The following is a 16051-nucleotide window of genomic DNA, read 5'->3' on the forward strand; positions in this document are numbered from 1 at the left end:
GTTGAAAAGTGTACCATTCCATTGCAATAACTGAAAGAGAAAGTGAACAAAGAGAACCTCTCAAATGCAGATAGGACCTATTGAAATGTTTGGCCTGAGTTCAAACTGGTGCGCGGCAACAACGAGGGCTTTCTTTTGCCCCGAGTTTGCGCAGCATCGCCATCGCAAAACCCCCATCGGAATCAACGCCACCGATGCCGTTCTGGATTTGGTTGGTATAGCTACCGATTTTCACCTCATACAACAATGGATTACCCGCTTTCGAAAAAATTGCAACAGATGGCGCTAGTGAGCAGGAGTTTTTTACCTTTTAAATATATGAAAGCGGCGTCGGTGGTGTAGTGGTAAGCGTGGTTGCCTCTCACCCCAGTCGGTCTAGGTTCAATCCTAGTCGACGCCGTCGGTATTTCTGAGACAAAAATATCTGATCACGCCTTCCCTCGGATAGGAAGTAAAGCCGTAGGTCCCGGCCCATGTGTTGATGGGTTCGATATGTAGGGTGTCAGGTGTGTGTGGATGTCTCCCTGACCGTCCGTGTTTAGGCTTAGTACCAGAAATAGGCGGACGTTAAACTAGAGCTGATGCCGAACGGTGTCGGCTCGCCAGAAATAAGAAGAAGAAGAAGAAATATATGAAGAAAATTACAAAAAATGGTTTTTTGACTCAATAAACGTTTTGTCAGAAAAAATATTTGGTACAGGTTGTAGGTAATAATAATAGCCATCAATGTTACCAAATATTTTTTGTCACGATTTCGAAATATTTAAAATATTTGAAAAAATGTTCAAATTCCCATACATTTTTTCGACCGAAAACTTCTGCCTCGATCTTGGTGCTCTTCCTTTTCCTATACATGGCATCGAATATAGTGGTTTCTGCTTTTAGTGGTGTTGCGTGTACGTACACGCTGCATTACACGAACACTACGTGAGTTACTGGTTGAAAATAGTAAACAAAGATCAGCTGTTCCCGGCAAAATCAAATGGGCATATTTTCAACCAGTAGATTTGCATTAGTGTTCGTGATACCGCGCTGCGAAACCACTATACATGGAGTCATGTTTACTTTTCCATCTGTCAAACGAACAGAAAACAAAGAAAAAGAACAAGCAAGCACAAAGGTTTGGAATCAGCTTCAGCAGTCAACAACAGTCAAAAATGAGAAAAATACAAACGGTGCGATCCGGAACGCCGGGCAACAATCTTCGTCGTCCGCAGAGAAATTTCGGAGCTCCAATTTCTATCAGGTTTGTAAATATTATCCTTTAGATAAGCTTTAAGTTAGGATGATGTGAATACATATAGGTTAGTCAATGTTTTTGTTCTTTTTTTTGCAGAACAGCGACGAAGAAAATGCAATCTGGCCAAGAGTTCTTATTTGGCAGCTAATGGTCCAAACGTTTGTAGGGAACCTCACGCCTGATGAAGAACCTGACGTCGACGCTAATAGAAGCTTGTGGTGCTGATTGATTGATCCAGGCTGGCTTTTACGTTGTTTTTTATTGCCTATATTCATACACGGTTAGACGAGACGGAACAAACTTCGGATGATGTGCAGATGAGGATTGCCCAGGTGTTGGGCCCCTTTGTGCTAATTCTAGAAAGCAGTTCAAATACAGCAAGGTAGGAATACGAACGGGAAAGGTGATGCGGGTGGGGATCTTTTAAGTTGGGCCCTTGGGTCAAATGAAGACGTGGATGGCGATATAATTACATACCCGATCGAATGATGTATTCTGACTATCACTAGTTGATTCATGGAAAATTAATATTCCATTTATGTTTTCCACTATACTAATGGACTTTTTTTCTGGCTCGACATGCCAACTGGAACTTAGTCTGACTCTCTTCAACTTAGTGTACTTTGAGTACTTCATCAGTTATTCATTGATGTGCTTTTTTCGCCTGCCATTGCATGAAACTGTATATAGTGAGGCAAGCACAATGATACACTAGGACGTCGAGAGAAATTTTCCCTGACTGGAACGGTAATCGAACCTGCCGTCTTCGGATTGGCGATCCAAAGCCTTATCCACTAGGCTAACTGGAGACCCGGCACCGCTTAAACGCCAAATTTTCTGTGAGTAAGCAGCCCAGCATAAAGTCGTGCAGAAGTCCATTCCATACATACATTGAGGGGTTAGGGTGGGGGCGGCTCATAACGTCCGGGACCATAATGCCCCGGTTCTTATGTCTTAGGTTCTTATGACGCGTTCTTATGTGAAAGTACGTCAAAAAGTTTAGATGTGCCTTAAAATTTCGTGCACCACATTTTGACGCGTCTGCATGCTAGAACGTTGTATCACGGACAAAAACGCCATAAAGATCTGGGATATTATGGCCTCGGACATTAAGGTATTGCGCTGAAATCCAGATTTTTCAGAAAGCACGATGGCCTGACCTGTTCATTCTCTCAGATGTGTTTCATATAGCTAAAATTGTCGTAAATATGATCATTCAAATTCAATTTCGAGGGTACCAGGGTACCGTGCTGGCATTCTACGTATTCTACGGGTGTATTTTTTTTGCTATTTGTTCAAGATGCGTTTCAAGAAACCGCTTCAGGATTCCTACAACAGTTCCTGTCAAGATTTCTTCAAGAGTGGTTTTAAGGATTCCTCCAGGAATTTGTTCTGAATTTGTTTGAGGGGACCTTCTAGAAGTTTTTCAAAAATCCTTTCCGAGGTCCATTTAGGATTCTTTCCAGAAATTCCTCTTGGGATTTCCCTAAGATTTTCTCAAGGGTTCCTTCAAAAATCACTCTGATGTTTCTGCAGAAGTAGCATCAGGGATTCCTCCAGGGCTTGCTTCAGAGAATCCTTCTGAGATCCTTTCGGAGCATCTTCGAGAACTCCTTCAAGAATTGATTCAGAGATATCTTTCCTTCCTTCGGAAGTTGCTTTCCAAGAGCTCCTCCAGGGATTGCTTTTAGCTTCTAGGAGTTTCTTAAGGCATTCTCCAGTAGTTTTATCAATGATTCCTTCGCAATTTGCTTCAAGGATTCCTGGAGTTCGTTCAAGGATTCCTTCAGGAGCTCTTTCTGGGATTCCTTCAGGTGTTCCTTCAGGAATTCCTACTGGAGTACCTAACTACCTACCATTCATCCAGAAGTTGCTTAAGATAACCCTTCAGGGATTTCTTAAGGAGTTTATTCAGAGATTCCTTCAAAAGTTCCTTCAAAAGTTCCTTCAAAAGTTCCTTCAGAAACTGCTTCAGGAATTCCTTTGAGGGTTTCTTCAGGGAATTCTATCAGGGACTCCTTCTGGATTTCCGACAGGGCTTCCTTGCAGAGTTCTGCCAGTAATCCTTCAGGCATGCCTTCCACGAGCTCTTGCAGGGTTTTCTACAGAAATTCTTCTAGAGATTGTCCTAGGAATTCCTTCAAGGGTTCCTCCAGGAGTTCGTTCAGGGGTTTCTTCAGGAGTTCGACCAGGGGTTCCTGCAGGACTTGCTTCAGATAAATCTTCTGGGATTCTTCCAGGGATTCCTTCAATAGTTTATTCGGAAATTTCTCCATTAGAAGTTCTTTTTTGGCTTTCTTCAAGAGTTCCTTCAGAGATTTTTTCATTAGTTCAATTAAGAATCTTTCCAGAAGTTCCAGCCAAGATTCTTCCAGAAGCTCATTATGGGGTTTCCCCAAGAGTTCCTGCAGGGGTTCCTTCAGGAGTTGCTTAAGAGATCTCTTCAGGGAGACTTGAAGTTCATTCAGGACTTCTTTCAGGGATTTTCAGGACTTCCTTCAAGAGTTCCTTCAGAAGTTGCATCAGGGATTCCTTCAGGAGTTCCTTCAAGAATTCTTTTTTGGATTTTTTCTGGAATTCCTTTTTAATTTTTTTAGGAATGCTTTCAGGGACTTCTTCAAGGATCCTTCCAGAGCTCTATCAGCTCAAAAAGTTCCTTCAAGGATTCCTTCAAGTAGTTCTTGCAGGGTTTCCAGAAGGAATTCCTTAAGGGATTTTCCTGGAAATTCATTTAATGGCTCCAGTAGTTAATCCAGAACTTTTTTCAGTAGGTCCATCAGGGATTCCTCCAGGACTTTCTTCAGAAAACCCTTCAGAGATTTCTACCAGTAGTTCCTTTACAGATTCCTCCAGGAGCTCATCCAGAGATTGCTTCAGGACATCAGGTGTTTGGCAGGGGAAACTTTATGAATTTATCCAAAAGTTTTTTAGGGGTTCGTCCACAAGTTACTTTAGGAAGTCCTCCAAGAGTTTTTTAAGGTTTTTATACAACAGGTATTTCAGGTATTCCTCCAAGATTTTTCTTGGAGCTCCTTTGGGGATTGCTTCAAAACATTATTAATGAGTTCCTCCACGAATTTTTCAGGAGTTCTGTCAGGGATTTATCCAAGAGGGATTTAACCGAGAGGGATTCATTCAAGAGTTATCTAGGAGTTCTTTCAAGATTTTATCTTGAACGTTTTTGAAGGATTCGTCCTGGAGTTCCTTGAGGGATTCCATTATGAATCCTTTCAGGATTTCCTGCAGGGATTCCTCTAGATCTTTATTTAGAGATTTCTTATAATTCCTCCAGGACTTTTTTTTTTCACAGATTGCTTCTAACTGAGATTTTTCAGATATACCATCGGAGATTTATCAAGAACTCACTTAAAAGATTCTTCTAGGATTTCCTTAAAATATTCCTCCTGGATGTATGCTAAGATTCCCCTACAAGTTTTTCAGGGATTTCTCCAGGTTTTCCATCAAGTGATCCTTCCAGCAGTTCCTTCAGCAATTCCTTCATGAAGGGCGTAGCCAGGGCTGTTTTTGACTAGTAAAAATGAAATTCCAGATTCCAATTCCAGATCCTCGTATTTTTTTTAATGTATGCAGGAATTCCTTCGGAAATTCTTGGAGGAATATCTTCGAAAATTCCTGAGGGTATTCCTCCCTGGCCAAGTTCGCAGGGGTTGACGGTATTAAAGTGAAGGAGTTTCATTTTGATTATTGTAATGTAGTGTTCTTTAGTGAAACATATCACCTTTTTAACACTTTAATGCGCCTCCAACGGTTCATCACGAACCGGCTGCTGCAGATGGAGTATGGCTGATCATATGCATCAGACATGCTCGATAAACATGGAGGATCCGCCAGGGCTCATTAGAGTCTATTCCCAAGCAATAGTTCCAAGTCGGTTGGATTTGAGAAGGTTTTGATGATCGTTACAAATCCTAATAAAAGCATTATAGGATTTGTGACAGGTTTTGGAACCTTTTACAGCCAGCTGACTTCAAAATGTTGTTTGGGCTCTATTTCCCACGTTTCTCGGTTGATTTTGATTAGTAATTCATTAATGTCATAGTTGCTTTTTCGAATTTTTACAATGTTGGTCATATTTTCTTTAAATAAAGCAATTAAAATCGACCGAAGAATTAATAGTGGGAAGGAGATTTGCAGCACTTAATTGTGCTGATAGATTCGAAGCTAACGTGCGAACACTTAAACGCATTGTTGACGTCAATGCGTTCGACGTGACAGTTTGGACGAAAAACTGATTGCTTTTTATTAACTGAACAACGTTACTTTTGTATGACTAGGTTGACATTTCTAGGCCGCGCATGAGAATATGACATGGTTTATCTTGGTAGGACCGATAGGACAATTGAACGAATTTGAACATTTTTCATAGTATTTGTAGGAGGACGAATACATAATAGTTGACAAGCAATCTTTATTATTTTAAAATTTTATTGCAATCAACTGACCAACTTGACGTATTTTTGTTTATCTCTTAGATGGCATTTGGACACCAACAGAAAAATATCAGAAGTTCAGTTGCATGTTTCTGTGGGTTTTGGACCGATGACAATTTAAGGACACAAGAGATGAACACAGAGAAGTAGAAAACGATTAGCGAAATCAAGAAAACAATTTGACACAGGATCGACTATATTTTAACATACAGGGTTTGATTGATTCGATGAAAAAAAAAACAAACATACGACAACTGACTTAACGAGAAGAAAAACATATTGAACCATACCACAAAATCGAACAAGACGACAAACACAAACCGTGTGACCATAACACTACATAGGCAAATCCTGACTGACTGGCCAATTGAAAACTTTCCAACCTTCTACCGTAACTTTCTGAGTCAGTAGGCAACAGTGTCTTAATGGATATCATTTTCCGCGTACGGCTGGCAAACTGCTTCTGAAAGATTACGTACTCTTTTCTATCTTCGGGTCTAGTGTAGAGGTTTCAACTCTATTCAGAGTGCAGCTAGAAACCTAGCAAAAAAAAAAAAAAAATTCCTGAGGGTATTCCTTTGGAAATACCTGGAGAAATTCTTTTGGAAATTCCTGAAGGAATTCCATCCAAAATTCCTGGAGGAAATACTTCGCAAATTCCTGAAGGATTCCTTCGGAAATTCCTGGAACAATTTCTTCGGAAATTCCTGGAGGAATTCCTTCGGAAATTCCTTGGGCAGTTCCTTGGGAAAATATTGGATGAATACATTCGGAGATTCCTGGAGGAATTCTTTCAGAAATCCATAGAGGAATTCGTGAGGAAATCCTTAGGTGAATTCCTTTCGAAATTCCTGGAAAAAATAATTCCAAACTTCCTGAAGGAATGCTTTTGAAAATTCCTGGAGGAATTCCTTCGGAAATTGCTGGACGGATGTCATTGAAAATTCCTGGAGGAATTCCTTCGGAAAGTCCTGGAGGAATTCCTTCGGAAAGTCGTGGACGATTTCTTTCGGAAATACTTTTTGGATTTTTTTTTTGGAAATTCTTGCAGGAATTCCTTCGGAAATTCCTAGTGGGATTCCTGGAGGAATTCCTTCGGAAATTCTTCCTGGAGGAATTCTTTCAGAAATTTCGGGAGGAATTCCTTCGGAAATTGCTGGACGAATTCCTTTGGAATTCCAGGAGGAATTCCTTTAGGAATTCCTGGAGGAATTCTTTCGGAAATTCCTGGAGGAATTCCTTCGGAAATTGCTGGACGAATTTCATTGGAAATTCCAGGAGGAATTCCTTCGGAAATTCCTGCAATAATTTCTTCGGAAATCACTGGAGGAATTCCTTCGGAAATTGCTGGACGAATTCTTTTGGATATTCCTGGAGGAATTCCTTCAGAAATTCCTGGAGGATTTTTTTCGGAAAATCTTTTTAGATTTTTTTTTTTTGAAATTCCTGGAGGAATGCCGTTGGAAATTCCTAGCAGAATTCCTTCGGAAAATCCTGAAGGAATTCTTTCGGAAATTCCGGGAGGAATTCCTTCGGAAATTCCAATAGGAATTCCTTCAAAAAATCCTGGAGGAATTCTTTTAGAAATTTCGGGAGGAATTCCTTCGGAAATGGCTGGACGAATTCCTTTGGAGATTCCCGGAGGAATTCATTCGGAAATTCCAGGAGAAATTCCTTCGGGAATTCCTGGAGGAATTCTTTCGGAAATTCCTGAAGGAATTCCATTGGAAATTGCTGGACGAATTCCATTGGAAGTTCCTGGAGGAATTCCTTCGCAAAATCCTGGAAGAATTCCTTCGCAAAATTCTGGAAGAATTCCTTCGGAAAATTCTGGAGAAATTCCATCGGAAATACCTTAAGGACTTCGTTCGGAAATAACTGGAGGAATTCCATCGAAAATTCCTTGGCGAGGTCCTTCGAAAAATCTTGGATGAATACTTTCGGAAATTTCTGGAGGAATTCTTTCAGAAATTCCGCGAGGAATTCCATCGGAAATTGCTGGACGAATTCCTTTGGAAATTCCTGGAGTAATTCATTCGGAAATTCCAGTAGGAAATTCTTTAGAAGTTCCTGGAGGAATTCTTTCGGAAATTCCGAATGTCCGAAGAAATCCCTCCATGAATTTTCGAAGGAATTCCTCCAATGAATTTCCGAACAAATTCCTCGAGGAATTTTGCCAAGGAATTTCTAAAGGATTTTCAGAAGCAATGCCTCCATGAATTTGCGAAGGAATTCCTCCAGAAATTTTCCGACGGAATTCCTCTACGAATTTCCAAAGAAATTCGTCGAGGAATTTCCAGAGGAATTCCTCCAAGAATTTCCGAAGAAATTCTTCTAGGAATTTTCAAAGGAATTCCTCTGTGAATTTTTAAAGGATGTCCTCCTGGAATTTCCGAAGGAATTCCTCCATGAATGTCCGAAGGAATTCCTCCATAAATTTCCGAATGAATTCCTCCAGGAATTTTGCGAAGGAATTTCTGAAGAATTTTCCGAAGGAATTCTTACATGAAATTCCAAAGGAATTCCTCCAGAAATTTTCCGACGGAATCCCTCCACGAATTTCCCAAGCAATTCCTCGAGAAATTTCCGGAGGAATTCCTCCAGGAAATACCGAAGGAATTCCTTCATAAATACCCGAAGGAATTTCTCCAGGAATTTTGCGAAGGAAATCCTAAAGCATTTTCCGAAGGAGTTCCTCCATGAATTTCCGAAGAAATTGCTCCAGAAATTTTCCGAAAGAATTCATTCACGAATTTCTGAAGAAATTCCTCCACGAATTTTCAAAGGAATTCCTCCAGGAATTTCTTGAGAAATTCCTCCATGAATTTTCGGATGAATTTCTTCAGAAATTTCCGGAGGAAATCCTCCAGGAATTTCCGAAGGAGATCCTCCACGAATTTTCAAAGAAATTCCTTCTGCAATTTCCGAATAAATTCCTCCTGGAATTTCCGAAAGAATTCCTTCATAAATTTCCGAAGGAATCCCTTCAGGAATTTCCGAAGGAAATCTTCCAGCAATTTCCGAAGGAATTCCTCCTGGAATTTCCGAGGGAATTCCTGCAGTAATTTCCGGTGGAATTCCTCCAGGGATTTTCAAAGGAATTTCACCTGTAATTTTCAAAGGATTTCCTGCCGGAATTTCCGAAGGAATTCTTTCATGAATGTCCTAAGGAATTCCACCAGGAATTTTCGAAAGAATTTCTCCAGGAATTCCTTCACGAATTTCCGAAGGAGTTCCTCCATAAATTTCAGAAGGAATTCCTCCAGGACTTTTGCGAAGGAATCGCTCACGGATTTTCTCAAGAAATTCCTTCATGAATTTCCGAAGGAATTCCTCCAGAAATTTCAGGAAGGAATTTCTCCAGGTATTTCCGAAGGAATTACGCCAGGAATTTCCAAAGAAATTCCTCCAGGAATTTTCGAAGGAAATCCTCCACGAATTCTCGAAGGAATTCCTCCAAGAATTTCCGTGGAAATTCCTCCAGGATTTTCCCGAAGAATTCTTCCATGAGTTTCCGGAGGAGTTTGCCCAGGAAATTCCGTAGGAATTCCTCCAGGAATTTCTCCTGGAATTTTCAAAGGTTTTTCTCCTGAATTTCCGAAGGAATTCCTCTACGAATTTCCAAAGAAATTTCTTATGGATTTGCCTTGAAATACCTCCAAAAATTTCCGAATAAATTCCTCTAAAAATTTTTGACGGTTGTCCTCAGAAAATTTGCTTAGGATTTTCCGAACATAATCCCCAAACGTGTTTCTGAAGGAATGTTTGAAGAAGTTTCTCAAGTTTTCGTAGGAGTTCCGCAATACATTTTTGAAGGAATTTCTTGAGGAATTTCCGAAGAAACTTCTCAAGGATCTTTCGCTGGAATCCCTTGAGGAATTTCGTAAAGATTTATAATAAAAACCGAACGAACTTATCAAACAATTTCTCACGAGATTTCCGACATTTCAGACATATCTCAAAAAAATTTCCAAACGAACTCCTTTAACAATTTCCGAATTTTCCTTATCAAGGCATTTTTAAAGGAATTCTTCAATAAATTTCCGAATGAGTTCCTCTAGGAAATAAAAAATCACAAAAAGCATTTCTTCAGGAATTTCCGAAATATTTTTTCAAGGAAGTTTTGAAAGATTTTAAAAGAAATTCCTTGTGGAATTTCAGAAGGGATATCTCATGAGACCTTTAGTGGATTTTTTTCAATATTTTCGAAAGAATTGCTTCAGGAATTTGGGAAGGAATTCTCACAGAAACTTCCGGATGAATTCCTCCAAGAGTTTTTGAAGGTAGCTTTAGAATGAAGAGCTTTAGAAATGAAGGAAATCCTCAAGAAATTTCTGAAGAATTTGTCAAGGAATTTCCGGTGGAATTCCTCAAGGATTTTCGAAATAAATTCCTGAAATTATTTTTTAATTGATTCCTTCAAAAATTTCCGAATGCATTCCTCTAGCAACTTCCAAAGATATTCCTCCAGGAATTTCCAAAGGAATTCCTTTAGAAATTTTCAAAGATTTTTTTTTTGGTAATGCCGAAGGAATTCATTAAAGGATTTTTCGAAGAAATTTTTCCAAAAATTTGTTAGTTAGCCGGGGCCCGTGGCGTAGTTGGTCACACGTTCGCTTCATATGCGGATGGTCATGGGTTTGATTCCCAGCCCCGGCACTTGCAATTTTTCGTCAGTTGCTTTTCCCCCGAGAGCAACTGACACTGACCCTCTTCTGAGGCCCATGGCTCAAACGGACCCGGATACCTGGACATCGGCGAACTGCTACTCATAATGGACCCCCAATCGGACTGGAAAGGAACAACGGCCATCCATCATCATCCTTGTGCTCATCATTCTACTAGGTATAAAGTAGAAAAAGTGAAAGCAGCAGAAAGGCAACCAGTTCGATAAAGTAGAATAAGAATCTAGGCGCTGTACAAAATGTAAGTACAGCTGTCAATTGAAATTGCTCACGTAGTGCCCCAGTGGACAATAGAGCTGTAAATTAGGTTAAGTGATTAAAATAAAAAAAAAATGTTAGGGTATTCCACAAGTAAGGGAACGTCCATAAATTACGTCACGCTTTGAGGGGGGAGGGGGGGTTCAGAAAAGTGTGACAACCCATACAAAAATTTTAGAGGTCTCATACAAAAAGTGTGACATAGGGGGGAGGGGGGGTTGAAAATGGTCGATTTTTGCGTGACGTAATTTATGGACGTTCCCTAAAGGAATCTTAGTTTGATTGGGATTTTTGAAAGAATTCCCAGAGAAATTCTTAAAGTATTTTCTGGAACTTCTCAAACGGATTTCTGGTGGAATTAAGAATGATATTTGTAAAGAATTACTGGGGAAATTCTCAAAAGAATGCATGGTGAAATTCGTAATAAAATTTCTGGAGGAATTATTGAAGAAATTTCTGAAGGTATTCCCAACGGAATTACTTCAAGTTTTCCGAAAGTAATTTCTGCTGGAATATCCACATTAAAATAACCTGGAAAAATATTAAAGAAATTTCTGGAGAAACTGCTGGATAAATTCAAATTTATGATGGCATTTGTTAAGAAATTCCTGAAGCAATATCTTGAGGAATTCCTCAGGATTATAATCATATATGATTTTTCCATTGAACCATTCCTGTTAATCACCCATATTTCATACTTCACTTATATTTTTTTAAATTATGAAGTATTTGAACTCCTTGTTACTGCAAAGTGGTTTTCAGCGTAAGGGTGCTCGAGTGTTTATTCTGACTAGTGATTCCTTCAGGATTCCCTGAAGCTCCTTCATGGATTTTTTCACTAATTCATTTAGGAGTTTCTTCGATGTTTCATCCAGGAGTTCCTAAAAGGATTTCTCAAGGATATCAGAAAGAATCCTTCCAGGAGTTCCTTCCATAATTTATCCAGGAGTTTATATAGATTTTAGTAGGGATAGCTCCAGTATCTTCGCTGTGTTTCGCAAGTGTTCACAAGGTAACGGTAGCAGTCTTAAAACAGGAGTAAAAACGATGGGAGCGCCGTAGTTGCCGAACTAAAGAGTATTTGAATTAACCGTTGAAACTGTAAACAATGGAAAGCATAGACTGTGATGCTCACTAAGACGTCTGTTAGTCTGTGGTACCAGTATGGTGTAAGGTTTCCTAATACATAATATGAATAAAAACTATGTTTGAACATAAAACTATATATCGTTACAAAGTTGGGAATTCGTTCCCGTTTTAATTGTTTTTATTTTTTTCTATTTATTCTTGCAGTTTCTTCTGGCAATCGAGATTATTCAATATTTATCTTTCCGGTACCAATTCCACATGGCAAACACAATCATAGACACAGGCCCGGATTAAGGATTGTGGGGGCCCGGGGCCCGAGGGGATGTGGAGGCCCCTCGGAGAGATGACCAAAAATGTTTTTCCTTATTTTCAGTACAGTACTTGAGTAATATGAAAAATAAAGCTAGTGTTAGCAACCAAAAAAGGTTTTTGTGGGGGCCCCTAAAATGTGGGGGCCCGGGGCCCGGGCCCCCCCGGCCCCCCCTTAGATCCGGCCCTGCATAGACATCACCATCCTGGCCTCCTGTAGTATTGGACAAGCTCAAAAGAATCCCTATTTTACTATTATATTTGTTACTTATTTCTTACAATAAAAAAAAACAGGGGGGAGGGGAATTGGTGCTCTCTGAAGTTTCCGAAAATCCAAGGGTAAGTTCACCATAGTCTCCAACTCGGTCTCCAATGTTAAAACTTTCGAATAGTTCATAAGTTATTCTTGCATTGAATTTTCAGTTAAAAGCTGCGACCTAACGCATTTAATCATACACTTTCTCCCAACAACTTTGAAATACTTTATAGGGAATTTTTGCAATTAGTCAGAAATAATCGATACTGGTTCACAAAAGTTCTCTCAAGATGCGAGGTGACGCATTGCAAGCTATATCATATTCTTTTTCATAAAACTTTGAAATACTTTATAGGATTTTTTTGCGATTAGTCAGAAATAATCAAAGCTGGTTCACCAAGTTCTCTCAAAATGCGAGGTGATGCATTTCAAGTCATATCGTATTATTTCTTCTTCAACTTTGAAATACTTTATAGGAAATTTCAAGTCATATCGTATTCTTTCTTCTTCAACTTTGAAATACTTTATAGGAAATTTTTGTGATTAGTCAGAAATAGTCGATACTGGTTCACAAAAGTTCTCTCAAGATGCGAGGTGACGCATTGCAAGCTATATCATATTCTTTCTCATAAAACTTTGAAATACTTTATAGGAAATTTTTGCGATTAGTCAGAAATAATCAAAGCTGGTTCACCAAGTTCTCTCAAAATGTGAGGTGATGCATTTCAAGTCATATCGTATTCTTTCTTCTTCAACTTTGAAATACTTTATAGGATTTTTTTGTGATTAGTCAGAAATAGTCGATACTGGTTCACCAAGTTCTCTTAAAATGCGAGGTGATGCATTTCAAGTCATATCGTATTCTTTCTTCTTCAACATTGAAATACTTTATAGGAAATTTTTGCTATTAGTCAGAAATAGTCAAAGCTGGTTCACAAAAGTTCTCTCAACATGCGAGGTGACGCATTGCAAGCTATATCATATTCTTTCTCATAAAACTTTGAAATAGGAAAATTTTGCGATTAGTCAGAAATAGTCAATACTGGTTCACAAAAGTTCTCTCAAAATGCGAGGTGATGCATTTCAAGTCATATCGTATTCTTTCTTCTTCAACTTTGAAATACTTTAGAGGAAATTTTTGCCATTAGTCAGAAATAGTCGATACTGGTTCACAAAAGTTCTCTCAACATGCGAGGTGACGCATTGCAAGCTATATCATATTCTTTCTCATAAAACTTTGAAATACTTTATAGGAAAATTTTGCTATTAGTCAGAAATAGTCGATACTGGTTCACAAAAGTTCTCTCAAGATGCGAGGTGACGCACTGCAAGCTATATCATATTCTTTCTCATAAAACTTTGAAATACTTTATAGAAAAATTTTGCTATTAGTCAGAAATAGTCGATACTGGTTCACAAAAGTTCTCTCAAGATGCGAGGTGACGCACTGCAAGCTATATCATATTCTTTCTCATAAAACTTTGAAATACTTTATAGGAAAATTTTGCTATTAGTCAGAAATAGTCGATACTGGTTCACAAAAGTTCTCTCAACATGCGAGGTGACGCATTGCAAGCTATATTATATTCTTTCTCATAAAACTTTGAAATACCGTCAAACGGGGTGACTTGCAACGGCGGGGTGACTTGCAACACTTGATGACTTGTGTCTATGTTTATCAACAAAACATAAAAATAGGACGTTTACATTCCAAAACTCAGTTGAACTATAAAGTGCACATATTGTCTGAGTAGTAGCCACGATTTTTACTTTTATTAAAATAGTTCCAACAAAATATTCATAAATTTAACATTAGTCAGAAAAAGTAACAAAAATGTGACCCTCGAATCGTTGACTGCAAAAGAATGAAAACAAAATTTCCCAAAAATAATATTCTATATGCGGATTCTATACATAATGAGCTATATGAATTTTCATTTTACTTTATAAAAATATTACAATATCTTTGTTATATTCATATGTTTTGAAATATTGTACCAAGACGGGGTGACTTGCAACACTCATTTTCTTAACAATTCAAAGTCCAGAAAAACGAAATATTGTTGTTTTACTAATAATTCACCAACAAAAGTCTGGAGGATCATCATATGAACTGAAAAATACATAAAAACTTATGTTAAATTAACAATTAGTAACTTGGTGTTTTTGAGCTTAATATTTCCATATAAAAATTCACAATTCAGTTTTCTATGTAAAACAAATGCAAAAATATGAATGTTAGCCCAAACGATATCCCAATAGTAGCAACAATACTTATAAAATATGCTTGTTACTAAAAATTTGTATCTGCTTGTTTAAAAAGGGATTTACATTAGGTGTTGCAAGTCACCCCGCACGACGTCTTGTATCAAAAACGACCTTATTTGGCTTTTTCAACATGAAAAAATAAATCAATCTATAAGTTGTTCACCCTATTTTATGGAGGGGCTGGCTATTAAAACTATTACAAATACTTTGAATTTTAAAATTGAGTTTAATCAACATTTTTTGTTGATTGAAGCTGAAAAGTGTTGCAAGTCACCCCGTTTGACGGTACTTTATAGGAAATTTTTGCGATTAGTCAGAAATAATCAAAGCTGGTTCACCAAGTTCTCTCAAAATGCGAGGTGATGCATTTCAAGTCATATCGTATTCTTTCTTCTTCAACTTTGAAATACTTTATAGGAAATTTTTGCTATTAGTCAGAAATAGTCAATACTGGTTTACAAAAGTTCTCTCAACATGCGAGGTGATGCATTTCAAGTCATATCGTATTCTTTCTTCTTCAACTTTGAAATACTTTATAGGAAATTTTTGCTATTAGTCAGAAATAGTCAATACTGGTTCACAAAAGTTCTCTCAAGATGCGAGGTGACGCACTGAAAGCTATATCATATTTTTTCTCACAAAACTTTGAAATACTTTATAGGAAAATTTTGCTATTAGTCAGAAATAGTCGATACTGGTTCACAAAAGTTCTCTCAAGATGCGAGGTGACGCATTGCAAGCTATATTATATTCTTTCTCATAAAACTTTGAAATACTTTAGAGCAAATTTTTGCGATTAGTCAGATATAATCAAAGCTGATTCACCAAGTTCTCTCAAAATGCGAGGTGATGCATTTCAAGTCATATCGTATTCTTTCTTCTTCAACTTTGAAATACTTTATAGGAAACTAGCTGTACCCGGCAAACTTTGTCTTGCCTACTGCGTTTTTTGACGTTTTAAGTTTCTATTGTGGCGTTAGCACTAAATTGGTTTCCGAAAAAACTTCATTGACTTCCGCTGCCTTTCCTATACGTTAAACATCACGTCGGAAGTAGTGCGCTGTATAGAAAACCAGATTTACTGTACAGCGCACTACTTCCGACGTTACGTTTAACGCAACGGAAAGGCAGCGGAAGTCAATGAAGTTTTTTCGGAAATCAATTTAGTGCTAAACGCACAATAGCCAACACCAAATCCCCGGTCCCCAGTATGAAAGATCGATTTTCAAAAACTATCATTTTTTACATGTTTTATGCCTCATAAACCTTCCTTGGGTGAAAACTAACAGAACAAAACTAAGACGACCAAAATCGAACCTTCCGTTCGCAAGTTATGCGCGGTCCCACGTATGCCACTGCATTTATATATATATATATATATATATATATAGATTTTTGCTATTAGTCAGAAATAATCGATACTGGTTCACAAAAGTTCTCTCAAGATGCGAGGTGACTCACTGCAAGCTATATCATATTTTTTCTCACAAAACTT

The 16051-nt window shown here is 38.2% G+C and overlaps 1 long non-coding RNA gene across 1 annotated transcript; it reads left to right on the top strand.

Moving 5' to 3' along the window:
- The first annotated feature begins 1084 nt into the window (after window positions 1-1084).
- Window positions 1085-12003, top strand: LOC115268334 (uncharacterized). Its single transcript, XR_003898233.2, has 3 exons — window positions 1085-1246; window positions 1337-1622; window positions 11928-12003. It is a non-coding gene; the product is annotated as an uncharacterized LOC115268334 (long non-coding RNA).
- The last annotated feature ends 4048 nt before the right edge of the window (window positions 12004-16051 follow it).

Source organism: Aedes albopictus, chromosome 3 (genome assembly GCF_035046485.1).
Source record: "Aedes albopictus strain Foshan chromosome 3, AalbF5, whole genome shotgun sequence".
NCBI classification, from domain to species: domain Eukaryota; kingdom Metazoa; phylum Arthropoda; class Insecta; order Diptera; family Culicidae; genus Aedes; species Aedes albopictus.